Raw genomic sequence first — 16,674 nt, 5'->3', positions numbered from 1 at the left:
AGAGCAGCCCGTCTCCTGCCCGACACAGAGATGACAGCCGACCGGACAACATGTGTCTTCATTAATTTAATTAAACTGCAGCTGTGTCTGCTTCTAGCTGTCCTGCTCTTACAGATACCTGCTGTCCTCTCATCATTCCCTCCCACCGCCTACATAACACATACTATGAACGTCTAAAATCAATGAATTGTCTTTACAAACCCAACATAAAGAAATACAGCATCAACACACACACATAGCGCTCTGAGAGGGATTAACGTTAAGCATCCACGTTCTTTCCATCGGCTGCACCTGTGGGTTTGCAGGCTTGTTCTGTGACCTGTTAGAGGACCGCAAAATCCCAAACATCACGTAAGCTTATCAGAAAATAAGATCTGCACGCTCGCCTAAAGCCCAACACAGATCCTCACAGCTGGGGAAAAGTTTTTAAAGGACTTTAACAGAGCGCACACACAAACAAACTCTTTTTGGTAACAATTTGTCCCCAAATCCAAAAGACCTTTGCTGTGACATTCCCCCATCCGTCACTCACACTGCGATATCAAAGACACGAGAGGGAACAAGATGTTTTCTGAAGCTCAACAGCGTTGGATGCTGGTGAATGTGGTGCTGGAGGAAAATCGTTTTGCTCAGGAGATTTGATGGAGTTCTCAGTTAGTCTTATATGTTTCTCTTAAAATTGCTTTGGAGAGATTAAAACTGAAATAAGACATTTGTTCAAATCCATGAAGAGTTTGGAGGTGCAAAGTGATTATCGATTGGATACATACAATATTCTGTATTTGATCAGAAATATCTGAGATCACACTTTAAAGGGTCCTAAATATTGAGTGGGTTTATAAGAGAAGTACAGACGACACAGATGAAAACTGAGCAAACAGCGTGGGCAGCCCATCAAGAAACTTCCAAGGGTCTTTACGGCTGACCAACCATCTATCCGTGAGTTTTCTGTCACTCTGACAGCACAGGTCATCCAGTGGACAGCTATTAGTCTGTCTGTGTACGACCCGCTCACATCTCCGTTTGTATTCGAAGGCCAGAACCTCCGTCTATAATTAGTTTCTCGTTCTTTCTCCAGTTCTCCGGATGTCAGTCTGTCTCTCCCACCTGTCTGTCTATCAGCGGTGAGAGAGATGCGCAAAAATATATCACTGAAGAGCTTTAGCGACCTTCATGAATATTCAGAGAGAACATCGTCCAACACACACTTGGGGAAAGTTTTCCCTGAAGTCCGCTTCTAACTTTAGACGATGTTTCACGCACCAGAAAACAGAAGTAATTTAGCTTTACATGAACATTATCCAAGTTCCGACCCTTAGAATTAATCTGACTGTTTTTGACTTCTGTATGAAAATGAACTTTTCCTGCTTCCCGGATATTTCTACTTAGAAAAAGCGTCAGAAATCTCACAAATGTCTCAAAACTGATCTCAACAATGGCTCAGATTTGTCAAGTCTGCAGTCAGAAGTCAAGGTTATTGGGCATCTCAATATGAACTCAAACATCTCTCATCAAATTAATACTAAATCCAGATTATTTTACCATTCATTTCACACCTCCACTCTTCATTTAAACAATTGTCTCAATGGTTTCTGTTTTCATTTATCCAAAGGAATCTTATGAGAAACATCTGAGACAAAACTCCTCTCAAAAAAACTGTAAAGCTTTAAAACAACTAAATTGATGAGAGATTTTCATTTCCAAAAATGTAATTGGGGGCCGCTGCGTGTTATAAATCTCAGATAGGACTGTCGCAGCACAGTAATTAACATGCATTTATGGCCAAACCAGAGAAGTTTAGTTTAACGAGAAACGAGGACGATCGCGGTGTCTGGTATGAGAGAGAGAGAATTACAGCCTTTCCCTAACAGAACAACACAACACGGATGTTTCAGTTTAACAGGACGTGTCTGATAGTATTCTATAATAATACATCTACAATGACCAGAGGCCGACGTCCATAAGGACAATCTATCCCATGAGCCTTTGCAACGAGTCCCAGCACTCCAGAAGTTGGCAGAGACACACATCATCACAGCAAAATGGGACAGAACTAAACTCCTGCACGCAGCCTTTCTGGGCCAGACGGCTAAGATTCAATTACATCCGAGCCAACTGGATCGCTTTCAAGCGCGCGCGAGACAGAAAGGGGGGAGAGTGAGAAAAACTACACGCATTACATATTCCGCCCTTTATGAGCTTTCCAAATGCCTTTTCAACTGCCGTTTCTTCCGAAGGCGATAGAAACCACTTTGCATCGAAATGCAAAACTAGCTTTTGCTAAAACGGGGCCGACGCAAAACAAATGCCATCGTCGGAGCTAAAATAGACTCTGACAAGTGCATTAGCATAAAATGGGACGGCGTAACATGACACGCTAAATGAATCACAGTGGAAATACAAACAGTGAGACGCTCGCTCTTGTTTGGCGACCAGAGATACATCAAGCGCGGCTCCAATCGAAGCATGTTCAAAATGAGATTGAATTTCGGTGGGGGGCGGGTGTGATGTTAGCGGAATGAGAGAGAGAGACAGAGATAGAACGAGACTGTGAAAACGGAGAGAACAGGGAAACAGGTATCGTCTTTCCGAAAGGTCAGGCACTCTCTCTTTCCTAACACAAATTTGCTGGCCTTTTCAGAATTTCGACCGACACTGCTGAAGTTTGCAGACGGGCGACAAGCGGCAGGAAGTTGTGGCGATGACTGTAAGCGCTGTGAGGAAGAGGACCCTGAGGGATTCTGGGTAAATACTGTCCTTAAATCAATGACAGCGTTTGTCAAACAACTCTTTCCACACTTGAATGGACTTCACTTTGAAACCTAAAAACTATTTGGCGTCCTGTCATTCAAAACCTGCATATCTCTTCAGTGGAACACAAAAGATATTTCGAGAAACGTCTCTGTGGTTTTGTGTCCATACAATTGAAGTCAATGCGGGTCAACGTTATCTGGTTACCATTAAATGCTGAGAATGTCAGCAGGGGGCGCAAGACTTCACTTGGGCCAAATCCCAACATGCATCTTCGTTCTTGAAAGAAAGATGTTCTCGGTTAACATACGTCCTTAATATGTTCTTGACAAGCTTCAGCCTTGAAGACAAAATCTTCACAGGAAAACTTAAAAATGTACCATAATATAGTTGATTATTTTTGCACGGTATATTTGTTCTGGGTATTTGATAGAAGAATAACAAATAAACACCCCCAAATTATCTTGCATACACCTTACACATTAATATTTTGATATATAAATAAGATCCAGTGACTATGCAATTGCAAATGAACTTTATATGACTTAAATATAGAGCACAATGTTTTGGATGTACGGTAAACAAAAATGTAACCACTATTTCTTTCTGTTTTGATGGCACTAGCAAGAAAGTTTCCCTACACAGCCAAACTACAAATAACGTTCGTCCGCTGAACTCAAATAAGCGCAAACGTTTACCCCAAACCGTATAAAATCCTCACCTTCCCGTTCCGCATGACAGTGTGCTGCCCGTGGCAGTTTTTCCGTCAGAGTTTAGGAATCAATTCAGTAAGAACGTTTTTTTCTTTCTCATGACCCCCCGGAGGGCTATGACGGGCACATCCACCATCCGCACAAACCTGGCCACACAAAACCAAAAGCTTGAAAATCAGTAGACTAGCTGATGTGCAGATACGCGTGTATAAGAGGACCAGATCTGTGTTTCTGTTGCTGTTTGTAAAAACAGCACCTGACCCTCCGACCACAGAGGATTTCATCTCTGTGCATGTGTCTCACCAGCAGATGCTGCTGTGCCACAACCAGACAGCACAAATCCTCCAGACCTGCTGAGCGTGTGTGTGTGTGTGTGTGTGTCGGTCGTCTCTTGTGTGTATCCACGAGATGTAACGAGCAGCTGGGGAGATGTGGGCTGTCTCACATTACACCTCACTCTATAATTCTGTCGGATGTTGCAAAGGAATCAGCAGCAGTTAATAGGAGTAACGACCTTGACTGAGATTTTCTGCGTCCTTCCTCGCATCTGCGTGTTGCGTCCTATTAGCTCGGCCATAAACCACATGTTTCGCGTAAAACCACCAAAGCGAAAGTCATGAATAAGCGAAAATTCATGCAGCCGGCAATGCTGTGTATAGATTCTGCTAGTGAATGTAACGGGATGATTGTGAGCATGCACTAGCAGTCAAATGCTTGGGATCATGATCATAAAAACCTGAAAGCATTCGCCAAATGTTTGCAATAGGTTTTTTATAGACAAGTTATACACATGTTTTGGTGGTTCAAGCTTAAAATTAAAGGTGCTACAAAAAACCTTGCTTTTTGATGACATAGACTAGAGGAACCGTTTTTGGTTCCCCACAGAACCATTCATTCTTAAAATAACTATTTATTAATTTATAGTCTAAATAACATATTTTTCAAGTACCAACAGAAATAAATATATGCTGTAAATATAACATATATAATATTAAAAATTCTTTATGGGACTGTACAGCGAAAAAAGGTCCTTCAATGGCATCATGTAGCACCTTTAGATTAATTTTTTGTTTTTTTATACAATAAAAAAAGAATGTATAAAAAATCCAAATTTTTGTTAAGCAAGGCATCCCTTTCAAAGATACAATAAACTCTATTTTTAACAGAATACTACCCCTAAAATTCAATTTAGAGCTCTTCCCAATAAGCATCGTTGCAAAGCACCGTCACAGAAAAAATCTGAGGGAGATTATATTTCATAAGAGTGATGTACAGCCTTAAATTTAAACCTGACCCCACTTTAAAATCTAATCGGCTAATATATGAATGCTGGGATAGATGTTTATTAAGGGACTACTTGGTCACTATGTACTGTAGGTAACTGCAGGAATTGCTTTGCATTTTGTAATGAAGGTTTGTTGAAACTTCATGTTGATGCAGGAGTGTCAAGGCCGCTGTGTAGGAGGTGTTTTCATTTAAATGTGAAAACGCAAGGACATCAAGAGCCCCGACGAGTCCATGCCACCAAAGCTCAAGGTGTTATTCCATCTGGACTGTTAGGAACTCCAAGAACCTTCAAGATCTCTCCATCATATTCTCTAATAATCTGACAATTTGTTCTTTTAAACTTCTTAAAAGCAAAAATACATATAATAAATCAAATGAAAATAAAATAAAATAAAACAAAAAAGATTTCAATAAATGTTACAATTAAATAGGGTTTAAATGTTTAGGAATTCTTATATTTTACTTTCTTAACAATTGTAAAATAAAATAAAGAAATATTACACATAAAAATGTTATGTGTAACATTGAACATGTTATTCAATGTAAATATTACTTTCTTAATAATGATAAATTAATAAATAAAAGAAAATAAATGTTTTTATTAAATACGGGGTTAAACATTAACTGTAAACATTACTTTCTTAATAATGATAAAATTAAGAAACACAAAGATGAAAATAAATATTTATATTAAATAGGGTTTAACAATTTAAAAATGCTAATATTACTCACTATTAATTCTATAATCTTAATTCTATCAATTTTCCTGGTCATATTGCACTCAAGTCACCGATGTGAGTTATTCCAAAATAAAAAAGTGCTGAATACTCTTTCATCAAAAATGGATATATCAAAAGTAATCTGCACAATTTGTGTGCTATATTCCTTAACCATGTAGGCCCGGTTTCACAGACCGTGTTTAAAGTCCTAGACTAAAACGAATATTTGAGCTGTCATAACAGAAAATAACTTTCCTTAAAATTGATCAGTGCCTTTGTTTTGTCTCAGTATGCACGCTGGTAATGTGTTTTCTAAAGCATTTTTATTAAATTGATTTAAATACCCTAATCCGACTAAGGCCTAGTCCTGGCTTAATCTAAGCCTTCACTATAAAACCGGGCCTCAAAGCTATATGATATCTCTATGTCAGGAAAAAAACTACATTTACTCTATTATCCAATCAAATCTTCCTCCTCCAGCATTCCGCTCATATCTCATTCGAATACGGCACGTCAAGATGTACTGCGTATGCTCGACATCAATGATGTCAGATGTCAGCGGCTCTCGCACGTCTCATCTTTTTTGTTCCACGGAAGAAAGCACATCGACATGCGGGTGAGTAAATGCTGACAGAATATTCATTCTTGGCTGAACTACACCTTAAACAAGAACAGGGTTTCTCTCCTAGCCCGCATTTATAAAAGAAGCCCAGTCTATTAAACAGAATGAATAATACACAGAGCTTTAAGCAAACACTCTCCTCTCCTCGACAGCCATAGATAGTGAGAGAGAAACAAAGGCTGACACCTCGCTTTCTCCCCTCGAGACAGACATTATCTCTCTTCTCCTCTCACCCACTGTGTCTCAGTCAGTCTCTGTGCACTTCTTTCTGTCTCGCGTTTATTTACTTCCCCCTCGTTTCTTTCACCGTCACAAACTTTCATCCTCCATCCCCGACTTCTCTTTCCTGTCGTTCCTCAGCTCCAGGCAGGACGCATTTTCATACATTTCCATTCATAACAAGAGGGTGATCGTCCCCCGGGCGGGCCAATCTTCAGCCTCTTTCTTTATGAAGCTCTTCTCTCTCCGTTTCTCTCACGCAGGTTTAACTCCAGCTGTTGGTAAAACAATGCCAGTGCGTCTCGGGAGCAGGTGAGGCCGCCAATTACTCCGCAATTACCTGGGTAATTATGCAAACTCTGAGCTGGGAGGAGGTAAACCTGCGCCGTCTGCGAACGCTGAGAGGGCGACGCACGCGACTACGCCGGCGTTCTCCGGTGCTCGCCATGCTAAAACGTGTATAATTAGAGCAGAGAGAGAGAGAGAGAAAGAGAGGTCTGTAATGTTCAGACTCTCACTTCATCAGCTGCCAAACAGATGCTGAACTGGAGCACGAGGAGGTGTTACGCTGCACTCATCGAGTCTGCCGTTGTTTTTGGGTCGGGGTTTTGTTTGGCATCACATCCAAACTCTGGAGCTCTTAAAGAGCATAAGGTCTAAACTATAAACACAAACAGACCACTGACGACCAGAAATGGATGAAACGAAGAACAGGAGGTGACGTGTAAGTGGCAGTGAATCACTTGTCCCTGCTTATCTCCGGACGAGCGTCTCTCACGACCGAGCACATCAACAATTCAACCTGACCCTGAACTGCCTGACTCATCAATGGTTACCGTGACAACAGAGATCGATGGGAGGTCACCCGTGGGCTGGGGTCAGTTGATCAGATGACCCCTGAATGTGAGCAATGACCCTACGCTTACCGAAGCGGACGGATCTGCGCTGCGGGTTTGAGCCGTTACTCCTAAAGGCAATCGCAGAAAAACACATTTAAACCCCAGAAACCATCTCTGACAACCAGAGAGGGGAACCAGGGAGGCGTGTATGCAAATGCCTGTGTGTCAACTTCTGTTGTGTGTGGATTGGAACGGATGCAAATGAAGGTTTATGTGGGAGGAGCGATAGGCCACGGAATGAAAGGGAAACGTAGGAAAGCGGATAGATTTGCTATTTTGTGTGCGCTTGTGGCTCTATTCTGTGCGTCTGAAAGGTTTCCTAAGATATATTATGTGTTTTCAATGCGTTAAATCCAGAAATACAGAGTCTTCGTAATGAACTGAAAACACAGGGAGAGGGAGAAATAGTGGTGTGTAAACAAACTAGAGTGAAAAGTGAAGACAAGAAAAAGACTTTCCTGCACTCCAAAGGCAATGTACAGAAATTAATTGAGTGAAAGAGATCGGCAGTTTAAAGGTGAAACAGGTTACAGATGAAAGTGGAGCGATTGTTTTCTGTTTGCCTGGAGCTGTGTATCTCGCTCTCTCTCTCTCTCTCTCTCTCTCTCTCTCTGGCTCTCACATGATGCTTAAACACATAACGGACAGTTCCAGTCCTAGATGACCAATAAATTCATTGCTCCTAAAACAGATGCGCCATAGACAAACATAGGAGACTACCAAAACGTTTGCTGCCAAAACTACTGCCACCATATTGAGCAGGGAAACACTATGCAATATACATTTCTCAACCAATTTCAGGAATTGTACAAAAACAATCCGTTTCAACTTACTGACAGAAAATGAGTAATCAGAAATTGTGAAAACTCACGTGCCTTGCACGGAAATGGTTTTAAGTTCTTTTTATCGAGAGAAAAATGAAGCTCCTCCATTCACTTGTATGTATTTATGCAGCAATCTTGCCCTTCCCAATATGGCTGCATCATTGACCCATCGCAGCAATGAAACTAAACACTGAATGTCCATGTCTCTTTACAGGTATCTTAACCATGTTTTAACCATGTTATGCATTTTGCGCTTTATAGAGTATTGCATGGATAACTTAAATATTAAGCTATTCAAAAACGTAATAAAAATAATAATTTCTACGTCTTTTTATTCAATTTAAGTATGCTTTATTCGCTTTATTTTAAGCTAAACTGCATACAGTCAAAGTAGTGCAAACACTTAGGGCCAGATTTACTAAACAGGGCAGAATAGCGCAAGAGCCCAATTTAAAAAAGCGCAGAAGGGAGTGGAAATTTCAGCCGGTGATTTAAAAACAGGGCACACATTAAAAACACATGCAATTAATCATTTCCATAATGACCAATGCAATCTACCAAGAGCAGCGCAATTTTACGCAGGCACTAAAACATATATTTTAGGAGCAAATACCAGTTCAATGACGAGTGCAAACCTTAGTAAATCGAGGTGTGTGATTCATGTAAATGCTGTCCTCCCATAAAGTTTGTGTCTGAAGAGGAAACTCCTACAAATGCATATGCAATAACGCTAGTCTTGCTAATTTTTACTGCGTTTCTTAGGTAAATACAGACAGTAGTTTTGTTTACGCATTTGTGCTGTACACTCAATACACTCAATATTTATAACAGAAACGATCATTCAGTCGTGCAAAATTAAATCAAGTAAAACATAAAACCCTCTCTTTCTCCATCTTTCGTTCAGTCTTTTGATGACTTTAATTGCACTCTGGCACGATCAGCACACCTGCCATTTGACTGAAAGACACCTGGTTTTTGTTTGTCACGTCAGACAGCTGGCTGAATGTTTATGAGCATTTGTTCGGACGTCTCGATGAATCAACTGCACATGTTTGGGAGGGTATTAGCGACCGCATGCAAGCGTGACCTGCTGAGTTCAACTGTCTTGCAACAAAAATACAACAATGAAAAGATGGTGAAGCTTCCTAATTTGCCTCTCTGTAGGAAAGGCTTGTTAGATGGTCCGAGTCGCATGTTTGTCCAGGAGAAAATTGCGCTTTCCATCAAAAACAAACCATGGGCACGACATCAAAAATGCGATGACTGTTTTAGTCTGAGGCTCAGAAATATGTATCTCGTATCGGCCAAATAAAAAATATTGGTTATCGATATCGTAAAATGTCAATATATTTAAACCATCGTGCCATTTGTATGTGTTTTTATTGCCCTCAAGCAACGTTAAGACAAAATGTAAGACAAAGATGATCCCCAAACGAAACACAATGAAAAACATTTCTTTCCTCGGTGATACAGAATAAACAAAAGTACCACTCATACTATATTCTAAAAACTTGGCATCGCAGGTAGTAATGGCTGTAATATGATGAATTGCTCTTAATGTACTGTAAGTCGCTTTGGATAAAAGCCTCTGTAAAATAGGAAACCAAAATGTAAATACATAATACACAACACATTAATTCAGAAGGCGTATCAGTTGCTCTTCTAGACAACACTCGCAACACAATATATGGGCTCTCTCTCAATTTCATACATTGAATCACAGACACACACGACATTCATAACACACAAGCTCAATAAAATACAGACATGACATACCACACCACAACATCAATACTGGAAGGCCACACACACGCGCACACATATGCACGCAAACACACACACTTCAGAGGATAAAAGAGCATGTGGCTGAAAGCCAACAATGATCTCAATGGCTCCTTCTCCTTGCAGGAAAGAGAGGCGTATCGATCGAGTCTCAAGGCATCTCCTGTGTGTGCGTGCGTGTGTGTGCGCACGAGTGTGTTTGAATACACACACTTATATATGTAGGTGAGTGCGTGCACACTGTTTAGCATTCATGTTATATAACCCCAGCCTCCACCTGGCCCCAAAATGGATTATTCAGCAAGAATATTACACGTGGTCCAACATAAAAAATGGACATCAGACCAGAAGAGTCAAAGGGTCCATCACAAAAGAGCAACTCTGATTGATCGAATCAAATATTCTTTCCCCACCCTCGGTTATCTCCGTCGTGATTGCATCTCTCTGCTCGGGAAACCACACCGGCCGTCGTCTGTCTTATCGGACTCACGGGCTGAGATACAAACAGAATGCACACGAGGCAACTTTATATGTCTCTGACTTTCCCCGCTGCCCGAACCGGATCCCAGAGTCACGGCTGGGATTGATGCTGTGCTTATTGAACATAACGCCCTACCAAATTGCCTCTCTTGCTTTTACACTGTGAATAATGCAAAAGCCACGTAGTCTCTCGAGCACAGATAAATAATCTATGGACGCTTCTCGATGGATTGAGGTCGGGGCCTTCTACAGCTGGCTGGCTGACTGACTTTGGATCAGTTGTTGAGGATACAACATTGAGCTTTAAATTGTGATATGAGGAAATAGTTAGGACGGAGATGAAGCATTCACAGTTGCAAAGTTTGCCTCTTTATCGCCATCTCTGTTTGAAACGTCAAAGTGCAAATCACTTTACAAAATGTTATGTTGAGAAGATTTTTTTAATCAAATTTGTGAACCTGGATCACAAAACCAGTCTTCAGTAGAACGGGAACATTTTTAGTAAAAGACAAAAAAATTATTTTATGCCAAAAATCATTAGGATATGAAGTGAAGATCATGTTCCATGAAGATATTTTGCTATACATAAAATTTCCTAACTGAAATACATAAAACCTTTATTTTTGTGAGTGGATGGCCTGCTAAAGTGCCCCTGATTCACAAGTTCAAACGCAATTTTCTCAATATTTAGATTTTTTGCACTCTCAGATTCCTGAGTTTTAAACAGTTGTATCTCAGCCATATATTATCCTATTCTACCAACTCATACATCCATAGAAATCTTATTTATTCAGCTTTCACATTATGTAAAAGTCTCAATACCCATAAGATTGATTTTTTTGTTCATGATCACATATTATCAAAACATGGTTAAAGTAAAATGCTGAGTAAGATAATGTGCCTGGAATTTGACTTTTGAGAGCAATTGACAGCTGTCTGGAACATAGATTTCTGTCTCTCCATCTCTGTCTCTCTCTCACACACACACACACACACACAAACACACCGAGCATATCAATGTTTACAAATGATCCATTCCTATTCAATCACTGACACCCATTTCACAATTATACAATTTACATTTTAAGCAGCACTAAATCATTCGTCTAAATTAGCTTCTGCTTTTATCCCTATCGAACAGAACGTACAGATTTTAATAGGCGTTATTTAAGTGCTTCACTAACACTGGAAAAACAAGACACGCAGAAGCACATCAGCCCGAGCCGATACCGCCTGGGATCGTTTGAAGGAAGCGGTTCCTCTTTTCAAGAAACATCGACTCCCTCAAGTAGCTGAGATTATCTTTGACAAATGTACAATATGCCGTTTCATGTCCACAAAAAGCACATAAAAGTCAGAGAGAAGAGTTAGAGAGAGACAGGGCTGGATGACAAACACAAGTTGACATCTTCCAAGCCCCATTGGCAGCCATCTTGTCTCCAACCGCTCTGGGATTTCCCAGCAGCTCCAGCAATAATCCATACGCGTTTATTTTGCCGCTCTGTACCTCACAAGGCTCACTTGGTGTTCTCCTCAGAGGCCGCTCTACGATCGTCTTGCTCATTCACAAAGTTTCTTTCTGGATTCCTGACTCTGTTTCTTCTTCAGCCCTCGCACCGGGGATTCGGGGTTCGATACACATGCCTGCTGTGAGATCCAAATTCATTTGAGCAGAGAGCGAGGAGGAGGAGGGGTGTGAGAAGAGAATCATTGAGAGGAGAGAGCGCTACTATCACCGACACACCTGCTGAGTCACTCGTCTCAAACTCGTCTCAAAACAGGAGCCCTGAAGAGACCAGGTACCTGTAGCTATAGTTTAACCTGGTACCTACGCCACATTTAGGTCATGTTTAATTGCTTCTAATGTCCAATCCCATCACAGACAAAATCATACACCCAAAAAACATTATTTGCTCTGTATTTAGCATTAGAACAAACAAACTTTGTCAAGAAATTAAATATTGAAAAATAACTTAAATCATTATTTCGCATCTAGGTTTGCTTTACGTCTTGTGAATGTCCTAAGAAGATCTAATAACTCTCAAGGGTTTCAGTGCATGAACCCACATTTAAAAATTGTAGTATTTACTAATATCAATATATATGTTATTTAATATTTACTATAGTAATTTACTTTATTTACTATAGTAAAATATTAGTATACTATACTAATACTAAGTTAACTATATTATTCTCCACACTTTATCAATTTACCATACTTTATACAACAGAATACTATCGTTTTGGTACTTTACTATAGTACAATTACTAAAATGTACAATTACCTTTAGTCATTTAGCAGACGCTTTTATCCAAAGCGATTTACAGGGAGTTCAGGGAGCAATAAGCGATATGTCATACAGGATAAAATACCACAGCGTGCTGTAATTTACTATAGTTTGCTATAGTAAATACTAAAGTGTACTACAATATTTACTTCAGTTTAACTACAGCTATTATTGTTACCAAATACTATAGTATATACTGTATTTATGCTATACTTTAGTGCAAGTGCTATAATTTACTATAGAAGCTACAATTTACAAAAGTAAATACGAAAGTATACTACATTATTGTTTAACTATAGTTATTATTGCTATATACTATAGTGTACTACAGCATTTATGCGATACTTAAGGACATTTATAATTTACTACAGTAAACTACAATTTACTCTAGTAAATAATAAAGTATACTACAGTATTTTTTCATATGGGAAAGTAATGTATTTAGCAAATTTCGACATGAACCCGTGGAAGTGATGAAATCTGCTTCGATCACTTGCTTTGGGCTCACACCTCCTGTTTAGATGTGTTAGAGTATATATCAAAAGACAAAACAGCCTAGCATCCATCTACTAAAATTTGTCTCTGAACAATTCATAAGAGACAACAATCAAGATCTCCACCGCCAGACTTGGTTGAGTTACAGTAACACATCACACATCAAAGACACATGCATGCAGATGTTTGTGTATTATATATGTATGTTTTCATCTGGAAGCCGGGTTATTTTTAGACTGTTTCGTTTGCAATACTTTGCTAAATCTAAACCCTCAAAACTTCCAGACAGTTGTTCCAAAATCTCCTAACCAGGGGTGACGCAATGAAGTTTCCAGCATTACTTTTTACATCTTGCTAGGGTGTGAAACCGCTGCACAAAATGATGAAATCACAGATGTCAAAACACATCAGACCAATCATATTTCACTGTGGGCGGGGCTAAACAACGCAACAGAAATACAAACCAACCATCCCTAACGAATACAGATAAGAAATAGGATTTACACGATTGTTTTCAATATCTTTATCCAGCGTTTAATGTTTTGATGGTAAGAAGTTTGATCCTTTATCTTTGCATTACAGTCTCCTCGGCCTGACTCTCTTTCTCCCCTTCTGGCAATGAGTTCAATAAACAAAAAGATTGAGTTGAATTGACAGGGTTTGTCTGGCCCTTCCACAAGAAATGTAAGTCTGTATGTTTCTGTGCTTCTCTCCAGGCATTGGAAGCCATGCTAATAGCTCTGATTTATTCCTGTTGGTTTAATCTGTGAGTCTCCAGGCGAAGAGAGCATCGCACACCAATGAGTCACATCTGTTCTTTCCTCACACTTACGCTTTCGGCTGTGTGTTTGTATGTGTGCATGCACAACAGATGTGTAGATGTGCCTTCAATTCAAGCCGTCTTGGTTTCGGAAGTTCCCTTCCTATTCATTTTTGTTCTAAAGGGATATATATAAAAACACATAATTATAGAGTTTTAAGACATGAAGCAGGCCAATGAGGTACAAGGTAAATCACTGTATTGTAGCGTAGTTCTGTACATCTTTGTACAGACTGATGGCTTCAAATGAAGCATAGCATCTCTAAAGCTTTATAAGTCATAATTGAAAATCGTGACGAATGAACTTGCTTGTGGAATAAAGGAATAGGATGTTTTAACAACTGCACACACGCGATGCCACGTGAGTCTTACTTTCAAAAAAGTCACATGTCAAAATAAGACAAAGTGTGCAAAATAGAAAACTAGGCGTAATAAAGACAAAGTGAATGGGACTATACAAAGCTGTGGGTAGCATTTGAGTTACTGTGATACTAAAAGATCTTTCTCTCTAACAACGCCTGTCTCTTCGGATGTATATGTCCCAAAATATGATTTTTTACATAAAGACAATACAACTTTTTTCAGACCATTAAGATTTTTTAACTATTATAAGGTGTCATTACTGTAATGAGAACAGATGTTTTAAAGTTTCTTGCTTTTCTATAATTTATTTTCTGACGTGATGCATCACTTTTATTCTGTATTACAGTAATAATTTGTACAATGAGTTGTATTACTGCATTACATAAACAATATCTCTTGAATTACAGTAATAACACACAAACACACTTCATCACTTCTTCAATCCCAGCTCAATCATCTTAGTTTCCCGTATTAGTGAAACTACCAAACAACTGCAATTATCCTCTCTGTCGCCGTGACTACTGCTCCCATGACTACTGCTGCCATCACTAGGTAACCAGCGGCTCTGGTGGATGCTGGTAACACAGCTTAGATCTTTATCACAGCAATCAGAGATGGCAAAGGTATATAGATCATGTGTTTTGTGTCTGGAGGGCAAGAGGTGCAATCTGGTATACGTCAGACGTTCATTTTTGGCCATCTACATGTATACTTGTGGTTTGAAAACCGAAGCAACCTAAACATCAATTAAAGGAGAAGTTCACTTAAAAATAAGCCAAGTTAAATTTTAACTTTTCCGAAATGTATACGTTTTGTAAACAGCATCAACATTTTTTTAGTTGTAATTAATGTTAAGTGTCGAATTTGTTGAGCATTGTGTTTGTTTCTGAAGAAACACACATACTGCTAAAAAAGTCATCGAATGCACTATAAGTCACTTGGGATAATGATTTATAATGATTCCAGAGGAAATGATTTATGAAATATCAACTATATTATATCATCCTAAATTTTATTGTAAAAATGGCAAATGCATAAAGATAAATTAGGGATGCACCATAAATCACCATATCGGTATCGGCCGATAACGATAACATATAAAATGACCATTTTTTTTTGCCAATACCGATATGGCTGATAATTCCTTGTTCATAAATTATTTATCAGTCAATGTTTTAAAATAAAACCAGTTGTCCACTTTTACCTTTTCAGTCTTACAGAATTTTATATTAATATTTAAATATAGTATATCGGCCAAAAATATCGGTTATCGGTTTCCAATATTAACAAATTATCGGTTATCGACCAAAATTTACATATCGGTGAAGAAGACACTCAGTTATAATACAAACAAAAGGGAACTTATGTACTACTGTTTAAAAAGCATCCCAGAATGCACCTCACACACCAACCTAAATATTGATTTATTTTTGTGCAAGAGACATTACAAGTTGAATTAAAATTTTAAATGTATAGAATACCCCCCTTTGAAAACTGAAGAGATTGTGTTAGGATTTGTATACCCTTATAAACTTTCATTTGAACTGTCTAGCTTTCTGAAGCCAGCAGGCATTTCTGTCATTACTTCAGAAAGAAACCAAAAGCCTCCTCAGTGGATGAGAGGATCACTGATGCGGAGACCAAATAAAACTCATTTAAACCTGATTCAAGTCTAATGTACTTTAACGTCTCTTATTTGACTTGATTGGAATGAGAAATGTGTTTATTGGTTCAACACATTCAAATAGCCTCGGTCCATCGTACAAATTATATATATTAGATACAAATTTCCAGATACTTGTGGAACTGTTTGAGCTGAGAGATGATTCAGGATTCTGTTCTTGCCATTTACATCGCAATATATCTAATGATGTGGACAGCAAAGTACAACACAAACAAGAAATAAACCCAAAGACGTATCGCTCCTGCCCTTTTAGGCCTTTAGTGCATGCGAAACCATCATCAGTCAGACGGGAGACATTCCTTTAGACCCGCCGTCCCTCCAGACAGAAACATCTTGTATGATTATCGATTCAACATCAGCTGTCCACCCATTTTCTATCGGGTTTTCAGTGTCAAACAAATTTGGAGGAATGACCAGCATTGAAGAAAAGGCCCGGAGAGAGGCACTAAACACAAGACATACAAACCGACTTCTCACGCCTGGCATCCTTTAACTTTTCACATCAGTACGTCTTAAAGACACAGTTCACCAAAAATTAACATTCTGTCAGCATTAACTCACTCTCATCTTAAGTTCAAAACACGCATTACTTTCCATTTCTCAACTCTAGACGTATCATAAAAGTAGTCCACATGACCAATTGTTATGAGTAGTTATGAAAATTATAGCTCCAGTCCCCATCCACTTTCATTGTATGGAAAGCAGAATTGATACTCTTCTGTGGAACA

The 16,674-nt window shown here is 39.1% G+C and overlaps 1 protein-coding gene across 12 annotated transcripts in view; it reads right to left on the bottom strand.

Moving 5' to 3' along the window:
• The window catches only part of camta1b (calmodulin binding transcription activator 1b), a 241,876-nt gene that overhangs the window by 61,825 nt on the left and 163,377 nt on the right, over nt 1–16,674 (bottom strand). The window lies entirely within an intron of this gene.

Source organism: Triplophysa dalaica, chromosome 21 (genome assembly GCF_015846415.1).
Source record: "Triplophysa dalaica isolate WHDGS20190420 chromosome 21, ASM1584641v1, whole genome shotgun sequence".
Classification (NCBI taxonomy): domain Eukaryota; kingdom Metazoa; phylum Chordata; class Actinopteri; order Cypriniformes; family Nemacheilidae; genus Triplophysa; species Triplophysa dalaica.
This window is presented reverse-complemented; position numbering and strand designations above follow the sequence as displayed.